General features: G+C 42.7%; 1 protein-coding gene across 3 annotated transcripts in view; it reads left to right on the forward strand.

Annotated features, from left to right (window-relative positions):
* LOC116852612 (SEC14-like protein 2) overlaps window positions 1–9,677 on the forward strand; it is a 158,808-nt gene that overhangs the window by 81,159 nt on the left and 67,972 nt on the right. The window lies entirely within an intron of this gene.

Consider the following 9,677-nt stretch of genomic DNA (forward strand, 5'->3'; position numbering starts at 1 on the left):
ATTTTTTCGCTGCCTGTTATAGGATCAATATCACGGACGCCATTTGTCCAGCAGCTGAGCAACTCGCACGCGTACCTGCCAAATGGGATGCTTCATATGTCCGCCATTTTTAAATATTTTTGGAAAAAAAAATACGTATGGACAGTCCAATATATAAATAAATGTTTAAGTTTGAAAAATATAGAAAAATTCTTTCTCCTACAAAAAAATTCTTGAAAATAGCTTATTTTTCCTCGTTCTAATTGGATTTCCCCCCTTAAGAAACAAGACACCGAAAGAAACGTCAACAGAATAAACCCGCGACACTGACGTCGTCCGCGTCCCGCGCACCGCGCGTCACATCTCGTAAACCGGCGTCTAAACAAGCCTCTGTCAGGTGACACAAACAATCAAAACCAACGGCGTCAACACGTATTGTTTGATAGCTATATTGTAATTATCGTCAGCCTAGTATTTAAATGTATTATACATTATTATTCTTGAAAACACTGTTTCTCAATTATTTCGCTTATCACGAACCCGAACCGACGAGCAATCCGAAACGTGACGCAGCGCGGTTACAAATTGGCGCCCGAACAGTTTAGGAAAAGATATAGGAAGATAGGCAAGAAAGGATAATGAAGCAGTGGATATATACGCTATCGAAAGACGAGATAATTAAGAAAATGGCTGAATTAGGGCTGCCGACCGAAGGAACCCTTGATGAATTAAGGGGAAGGCTTAGCAAATTCGTGTCGGACAATCCACAAGTCTTCACGAATGGGGGTGAAGAGGAAAGAATAAGCCATGCATCGGAAACGATGCAAAGTATCGACCAAGAGACAATAGCAAAAACAATTAATCAAATGAGGAAATGGGGATGCCAGTTTGATGGCAAGGACCCCGTCTCATTTTTGGAACGGATCGAGGAATTGCAGAACAGCTATGGCTACACCGTCAAATGTTACAGGGTTTGCCGGAATTGCTAAGAGGAGGAACACTTCATTGGTACCGAAATAATAGGAATACATGGAGAGAATGGAAAGAATTTATAAGAGCATTCAGGGAACACTTCTTTCCATATCGCTACAATGTTCTTATGAAACAAGAGATTCAGAAAAGGAAACAAGGAACGGATGAAATATTTCGGCAATACGCCACTGACCTTACTACATTAATGAGGCGACAGGAGGGTTCTCGCGCCGGGAACATATTGATCAGGTATACGAAAATATGTCACCAGATTTAAAAATGCACATCCGAAGGGAAAGTATACACACACTTGGCGAATTGGAAGCAAGGGCGGCTGAAATAGAAGACATTGAACGGCAACGAATAGCTTTTCGGAAAGATGCGAAACCATCGCCACGAATACCGATGGCGGCTGCAGTATACAAAGCATCCGAGTGCTGTTGGCGCTGTAAACAAAGAGGCCATACAAGAAGGATGTGTCGTAATAAGCAGAAAAAATTCTGTTCGCAATGCGGGAAGGAGGGCCTCGGGAATGGAGCCTCGTACGGAAAAACAAGATGCACGTTTAAGAAAATTCTTGGAAAAAGAGTTTCAAAAATTCGAAGGTGTCAAAGGATCTACGAACATGGTCCGACACAGAATAAGAGTCAAAACGGGCACCGAACCAATTAAACAAAGATACCGACCAAGAAATCCGGCAATGCAGAAAATAATCGATCGAGAGATTGCAGAAATGGAAAAGGATGATATAATAGAAAGCTCCCAAAGTGCATGGAGTTCACCGATAGTCTTGGTAAAAAAGAAAGACGGGAAACATTGATTTTGCGTAGATTTTCGGAAAGTCAACGGGGTAATAGAACGGGGCGCTTACCCATTACCCCAGATCACAGCAACGTTAGATAAATTAAGAGGGGCAACATACTTAACAACTCTCGATCTAAAAAATGGTTATTGGCAAGTACCACTAACAACGGAGAGTCGACCAAATACCGCGTTTACAGTGCCCGGCCGAGGACTTAAACAATTTAAAGTCATGCCGTTTAGCTTACATTCCGCACCGGCAACGTTTCAAAGACTTCTGGACACCGTTATAGGACCGGGGTTAGAGGAAAATGTGCAAGTATATCTCGATGACGTTATAATAGCAACAAAAACTTTCGAGCAACATTTGACAGTAATGAGAGAAGTATTTACACGGTTTAGAGAGGCAAAGCTAAAATTAAACGTCGAGAAGTGCCACTTTTGTCGCCCAAGTCTGAGATACCTGGGCCATATAGTGGACAAAACCGGAATCAAAACTGATCCAGAGAAAACGGACGCAGTAAGTAAATGGCCAACGCCATCTAAAATCAAACATATCCGACAGTTTCTCGGGATGGCCTCTTGGTACAGGAGGTTCATCGCAGGATTCTCAAAAATGGCTGCTCCTCTAACAAATCTGACGAAGAAAAACGTCAAGTAGCACTGGGGACCGGAAGAGAAAAACGCATTTCGGCAACTAAAGGAAAAATTAGTTTCCGCGCCAGTCCTTGTCCGAATTTCGAATTGAAATTTACATTGCAGACGGATGCAAGCAAGCATGGTCTCGGAGCAGTGCTAACGCAAAATTTCGCTGAAGAAGAGAGAGTCATTGCGTACGCTAGCCGCTCAACAAAAGCGAAAAAAACTATAGTGCAACGGAGCTAGAGTGTCTCGCAGTAGTATGGGGAATACGGAAGATGCGAAGCTACTTGGAGCTACTTGGTACGATTTCACAGTATTAACCGACCATCAGTCGCTGAAATGGCTTGAAAAACTAGAATCTCCAACAGGACGCATTGAGAGATGGAAATTCGAGCTACAACAATATACGTTTCAAATAAAATACAGGAAAGGTAGTGCGAATAAAGTGGTCGACGCACTCTCGAGACAACCGGAAATTGCGAGTATAAACAAAAAGATACAATGTCCATGGTATCTTCGTATATATAACGAAACAAGGAAACAACCGCAGAAATCGCCCGACTATGAAATTAGGGACGGCAAGTTATACCGCCACATACTACATAGCCTCGATTTCAAAGAAATACCGAATAACGAGCAATGAAAAGAATGCATTCCTCACAAACATAGAAGGGAAATTTTGAGAGCATATCACGACGACCCAACAGCAGGGCATTTGGGCATCGCAAAGACAATAGGCCGCATCGCCAGACTATATTATTGGCCGGGGATGCTGAAGGAAATTAATAAGTATGTTCGAAAATGCGAGAATTGCAAAGCACATAAGGCAGCACAACGGCAGCCTGCAGGAATGATGCAGGCAACAAATGTGCAGCAGCCTTGGGAATAAGTCTCAATGGATCTAATCGGACCGCTACCGCGATCAAGTCACGGGCACACATGGGTGCTAACGATGCAGGATCGATTTTCGAAGTGGTTAGAGGTCAAGCCTTTGAGGAAAGCCACAGCAACGGCAGTTGCACAAGCGGTGTTAGAAGAAATAGTGTACAGACATGGAGTTCCGAGAGTATTAGTCTCGGACAACGGTACACAGTTTAAATCTGGCAGCATAAAAAAATTAGTACAGGAATTAGGAATCACACAGCGGCTTACACCAGTATGGACGCCGCAGTGTAACCCCGTAGAAAGGGCAAACCGCACGGTGAAGACTATGATCTCACAGTACGTGGGAGCAAACCATCGTCAGTGGGACGCTAATTTACATGAAATAAAATTTGCGTTCAATACCGCGAAACAAGATACCACCGGTATCTCGCGGGTTTTCACCCGCGTATCTGAACACAGGCAGAGAACTGTATGGACCACATTTCCGAGAAAGGAAAAGGCTAGAATCCCAGGAACCAGGCGATATAACAAAATGACTAGAGGCGGCGTACGAATTAGTACGAATAAACTTAGCCAGAGCGTTCCAAAAACAGGGGAAGTATTACAACCTGTGTAAAAGGCAGTGGAAACCAAAAATAGGCGACGTGGTCTGGAAAAAAAATCACGTCCTATCAAGTAAGGAGAAAGCAATAAATGCGAAACTTGCGCCAAAATTTTTGGGTCCTATGACGGTAAGAAGAATAATATCTCCGGTAATAGTAGACTTATAGGACAAAAATAAAAAATGGTACAAACAAGTACATATACAGGATCTAAAAACAGAGAATGACCTGGATGACGTAACAGCCGATGAGGAAGGGGTAAGCAAAAACCAGGAATAAAAGGAAGGATCTCACAGCAAAAGGATGAGTAGAGTGACATTCGGTACAGCAGCTACATCAGCAGTAGCAACTCAAGATGTCAAAACCTTTTGGTATCCAACTATTGGATTGGCTGGAAAGCTGGGAGCCACCAGCCAGAAACGAACCACCGTTCTCAAACGAGTAAAAACTGACTCAGACAGTTACAGAAGGCGTGCAAACGGAGGCTTGCAATAATTGCAAGCAAATCAACAAAAACCCAGAAGGGAAGACACCTGCATACACCAAGCCGCCTCGTAGCAGGTAATTAATATTTCAAGAGGCCGCAGCTTCGAACTTCCACACTACGCGTCATTATCTTCCCTAATCTACCACAAGTACATAGCAGAGAATACTGGTGGATAGATTTTCATCAATCCGGGAAAATTAAAAGAGTGAGAAAAGTAAACAAAACCGAATTATCATTATCATTGGAAGAACAAATAAACCAGGTATAAAACAACAGATCATAACAAAGGAAAAAAAAGGGGAAGTCAAGATCATGGGACGTAAGGAAGCTAAGCGGAAATATAAACAAGGATCCGAATCACGAGAGGACTACTAAGTAGCAGCGCAGCGAACAGTATGGACGACGTGGACAGAACCATAGTGGAGCTGTTAGCTACGTGGAGCGAGGCTGAGGCTCAAGCCCTGTGGGACAGCATCCTACCACAGGAGGATAGAACACCAGGGGAAATGGTCATTTCACCAGGGAAACGGTTACCTAAAGATATGGATAATGGTAACAGACCAGCACCAGCCATAGCATGCCGCAAGACGCATTAACAACGGAAAAGAAGCGCTGCGCTTTAATGGGATTACCATCACCTACGTGCGATAGACGCCAAAGACCATCAGTGAGAGCAGTCAAATGGGGTATCAAAACCACAATGACCACCGATACTACAACGCCGACCGCCACGGACAACCGAGAGAAACCAGAGGCGCAACCGAAAGGAACCGAACCACGGATAAAATATGACATAAAAGTAACACCACCAAAAGTCATCAAGTGCGAAAGGAAACCAGGCAACAAAACACCAGTCCGCGTGGCACTTACAGAACACCTGATATTAGAGGTACCATACAACTCAGCACATATATCTCGCCGATATCGTAGGTACCATAACGGTACATTATGGATAATTAGATTCTATACAGGAGGAATAGTAAAATCCGTACGTGGTCGGGTCGACCACTCGCGAAATGGGGGGGGGGTAATGTAACGATGCATGTCGTTACGTTACGAAAACAAAGGAACGCAGAACATCGCGAATCAAAAGCGCAAGAGGACAGCGCGAAAAATTCCACCAAAATGGTAAACAGCGCGACCGCCGAACAATCGCGGTAAATAGCGAATCAAGCGAGATTCGGAAAAGGATAAAACGCCGCGTAATCACGGAGAGAATTCAATCGTCCGCTCTCGAAAGAGAATCAGAACCGATCTACCGCTCCCGAAGGAGAATCCGATTCCGATTATCCGCTCTAAGAGAGACCGCTTCTACTCCGCTCTTGGCAGATTACTGTTCGTCGATTGGCGATTGTAATCACTCCGCCGTCGTGACACGGATACGTGTCATCGACATTCGCTTCTACTCCGCTCCTGGCAGATTACTGTTCGTCGATTGGCGACTGTAATCACTCCGCCGTCGGCTCACGGATTCGTGAGGCCGACACTGATAAGGTCCGCGGCACAGTTGACCGCATCCGAAATCGTGTCCGAATGAGCCGAGCTCGTTCAATCATAAAGGAAACTCCGAAAGCTAAAGTCCCGTGTATGAGGACCGACGGACGCATCGCATACACCGAAACGAATCAAATCTCAGCGATAGGAGATCGAAGGGATCGCCGCTAAGGTAATACCCCGCGTGCAGCTACGCTGCAGTCGCAACGACCGTGGACATTGTACGATTCAGAAGCGCAGCTAAAATCGTTGTAAGAAAGTGTCAACCGCGCTTAAGAAACAAGACACCGAAAGAAACGTCAACAGAATAAACCCGCGACACTGACGTCGTCCGCGTCCCGCGCACCGCGCGTCACATCTCGTAAACCGGCGTCTAAACAAGCCTCTGTCAGGTGACACAAACAACCAAAACCAACGGCGTCGACACGTATTGTTTGATAGCTATATTGTAATTATCGTCAGCCTAGTATTTAAATATATTATACATTATTATTCTTGAAAATACTGTTTCTCAATTATTCCGCTTATCACGAACCCGGACCGACGAGCAATCCGAAACGTGACGCAGCGCGGTTACAACTAATCAGTACTTAGGACACAGTTTTATTGTATTAACAAACCTAAAATCACTGGAGCAAGTGATCTAAGGTCTGAATTCTATTCTACATGTGACTTGTTCGATACTGGCTCAATGTGACGATGAGTGACCGGTTCGATTAACGGTCAGACTGCATTCGATCTACTATTGCTGACTGCGCGAGTACCTCCGTGCCCTCCTACCCAGGAGTCTCTTAGGATATTATGAGGGATAGCCACGAGTGCGCGTACAACTGGTAATGTTCCGGCGCTTCCGCGCGGGATAATGACGCCTCTTTCGGAGCTCAACTGTGACTGTATACTGATGATCGAGACTACAGGCATTTGCAGAGTCGTTAGAGCGAGAAGGTCTCGCAATATTAGAGTCGCAAGCGCGACGAAAACCAAGTCCTGTGTGGACTTAGACGCGAGCGAGCCTCGCGCGATAAGTGTCGCAAACACGACAGAGACTAAATCCTGTGCGGACTTAGTATATGATTTGCGTCAGTGTTCGTGATAAAAGAGGCAAAAGAGGGCATCCACGCAATGATGGGGGCTGCAGAGTAATCTCTCACAAAATTCTCACGGGCCTCCTCTCAACGAGTCGGTAATGTCGAGGAGGCAGAGAACGGCGGAATACCAAAAATGCCTCGTTTGAGACGACCCAACGTATTGTAAAGTAAACACTCTAAAAGGCCTCGAGCCGTCACTCACGTCGGCTTACATAGCGGTCGAGGCAGAATTTAACCGCGAGTGATGGTCCCATGGTTCTATCGCCGCGTTGCGGCGACGGTGTGAAATAGCGGCGAGCGGCAAACGCCTGCGAATATGGTCACCCGCCGTACTCCTTCCGTACTCCTGCCATACGGTTACCGCCGTACGTACGAAACATAACTGCAAAGTTCAATTTTATACTTGTACGATAAATAAATGCTGTATTTATTGTGTTATACATTCTGTCAAGAAAGTACCGGGAATTGTTAAATAAAACACATATTTCATTTATTCATCAAAATTTATTGGGTCGCTTTCAAAGTAAGCTCCATTTGAAGCAACGCACGTATGCTATCGTTTTTTCCAATCTTCGAAACATTCCTTATAGGCGCTTTCCGGGATGGCCTTCAGTTCACGCGCCGATTTTTGTTTGATGGCTTCAATCGACTCAAAACGGATACCCCGGAGCGGCAATTTCAGTTTTGGGAAGAGGAAGAAGTCACACGGTGCCAAATCTGGTGAATACGGTGGTTGTTCAAGTACATTTGTTGAGTTTTTAGCGAGAAAATCAGTCACAATCGTAGCTCGGTGAGACGGCGCATTCAGGTCTTTTGGAACGAATCTTGCGGCGACGCGTCTTATACCCAAATTATCGACCAAAATTGAATGAACGGACTCATGGGACATGTTAAGTTCGTGTGCTACCTCTCTTAAGCTAGAATGATGGTTTTCGGGTATAATTTCCTTCACTTTTTCGATGTTATCTTCGGTCAAACTTGTCGACGGGCGTCCAGAACAAGACAAGTCTTCGACGACTTCTCGACCCTCCTTGAAGGCTTTGTACTACTCATATGTACGGATTTTTGATAGTGCTGAATCACCATAAGCCTTCTGCAACATCTTCAATGCATCAGCACACGAAATTTCGTTCGCAACACAAAATTTGAGACAAATTCTTTGATCAATATTTTCACTCATTGTAAAAATCGGCACGCATTACTGACATCGACTGACTTAACCAGCTGTTGTAAACACACTGGTTGACAGATTCCACTCTAACTTGGCAATTAAGGACAGTTGTACCAACCTGGGAACAAAATTTTTTATACTTTCGACTAGCGCGAGCAGTTTAAATCGACAATTCCCGATATTTTTTTGACAGAATGTATAGCTCGTTCGAATAAGACGTTTTTGTGCGGTTTCTGTTACGTATTAACATTCGCACGAATTGCACGAACAGAATGATCAGAAATCAGTCCCGGCAATGACTGTTGGCCTACGATGCTTGAGCAAAAGAGAATGAAATAGACAATCATATATATGGCGCAGTATATAGTACATTACAACATTGACAACATTTAGCAAAACAATTTGCTGCAGGTGGTACAACACTATGAAAACCCTCAAAATCGTCGTTTTTTGCCTCTTTGACGTCATTTTTCCCAAAATTATGACGCGATAGCCAAATATGGACAACGGATTTGTATTAACACTAAAACTACTAAAATCTATAAAAATCACCTACTCTGATTACATTTGTAAAGAGAAAAACGTCGATCGTAGGTTAGTATGATATTCGCGCAGTACTAATAATTTTTCTTTTAACTGTATCTAAGAAACGAAAGATCGTAGCAAAACGGAACGAAATGTATTTTGAAGCTGGAAGTTCATACCTTCACCTAGCATTAACAAAATTTAGCAAAACAATTTGCTGCGGATGCTACAATACCATAAACACCTTCAAAATCGTCGTTTTCGAAATCGTGGCTTCTTTGATGCCATTTTTCTGAAAATTGTGACGTGATTTGGACAACGGATTCGTTGTCCAAATCACGTCAAAATCTATAAAAATCGGGCAAAAATCTATAAAAATCACCTACTCTCATTATATCCGCAGAAAAAAGTTCGATTTTTGCAGGCTAGGGTAATTTTTTATTCGATTTCTATCAACAGTATCGAAAAATAGCAAAAGACAAAAATTGTTTATTTTCTCCTCGTAGAAAAGATCTGAGAATTTTTTTAGAATTTTAAATTAATTTTTTAGTACTGCATTTTATTGCATTTTCTTGAAGTACAAATACATTTATAAAAAATTTTCAGAGTTCTATGAGAAGAAAATAGATAATTTTTATCTCTTGCTATTTTTCGATGAAGTTGATAGAATTCAAGTGAAAAATGATTGAAAACAATTATTTTGTAGATATTTCCGTAAATATCTTTTAAAATAGTAGTCGTATAAAATTTTTTTGAAACAAAAGTTGTTTGTTTCTTTACGTAGAATAAAATTCCGTAATGAAAAAATATATATTTCTATTTGAAAGAACAAAGTTGACCTTGACCTGACCCTGGCAGCGTCATCTAAGGTCAAATTAATGGTACCTTCTTATATTCTCTATCGAACCATATAACTTTTGATTGAAACATTTTTCCGTATTTTATGTGCATTTCGAGATATTTCAGTGTGATGTATATATATATATATATATATATATATATATATATATATATATATATATATATATATA

Source organism: Odontomachus brunneus, unplaced genomic scaffold (assembly GCF_010583005.1).
Source record: "Odontomachus brunneus isolate Ranch 3 - 2012 unplaced genomic scaffold, Obru_v1 Obru_scaffold_240, whole genome shotgun sequence".
NCBI classification, from domain to species: domain Eukaryota; kingdom Metazoa; phylum Arthropoda; class Insecta; order Hymenoptera; family Formicidae; genus Odontomachus; species Odontomachus brunneus.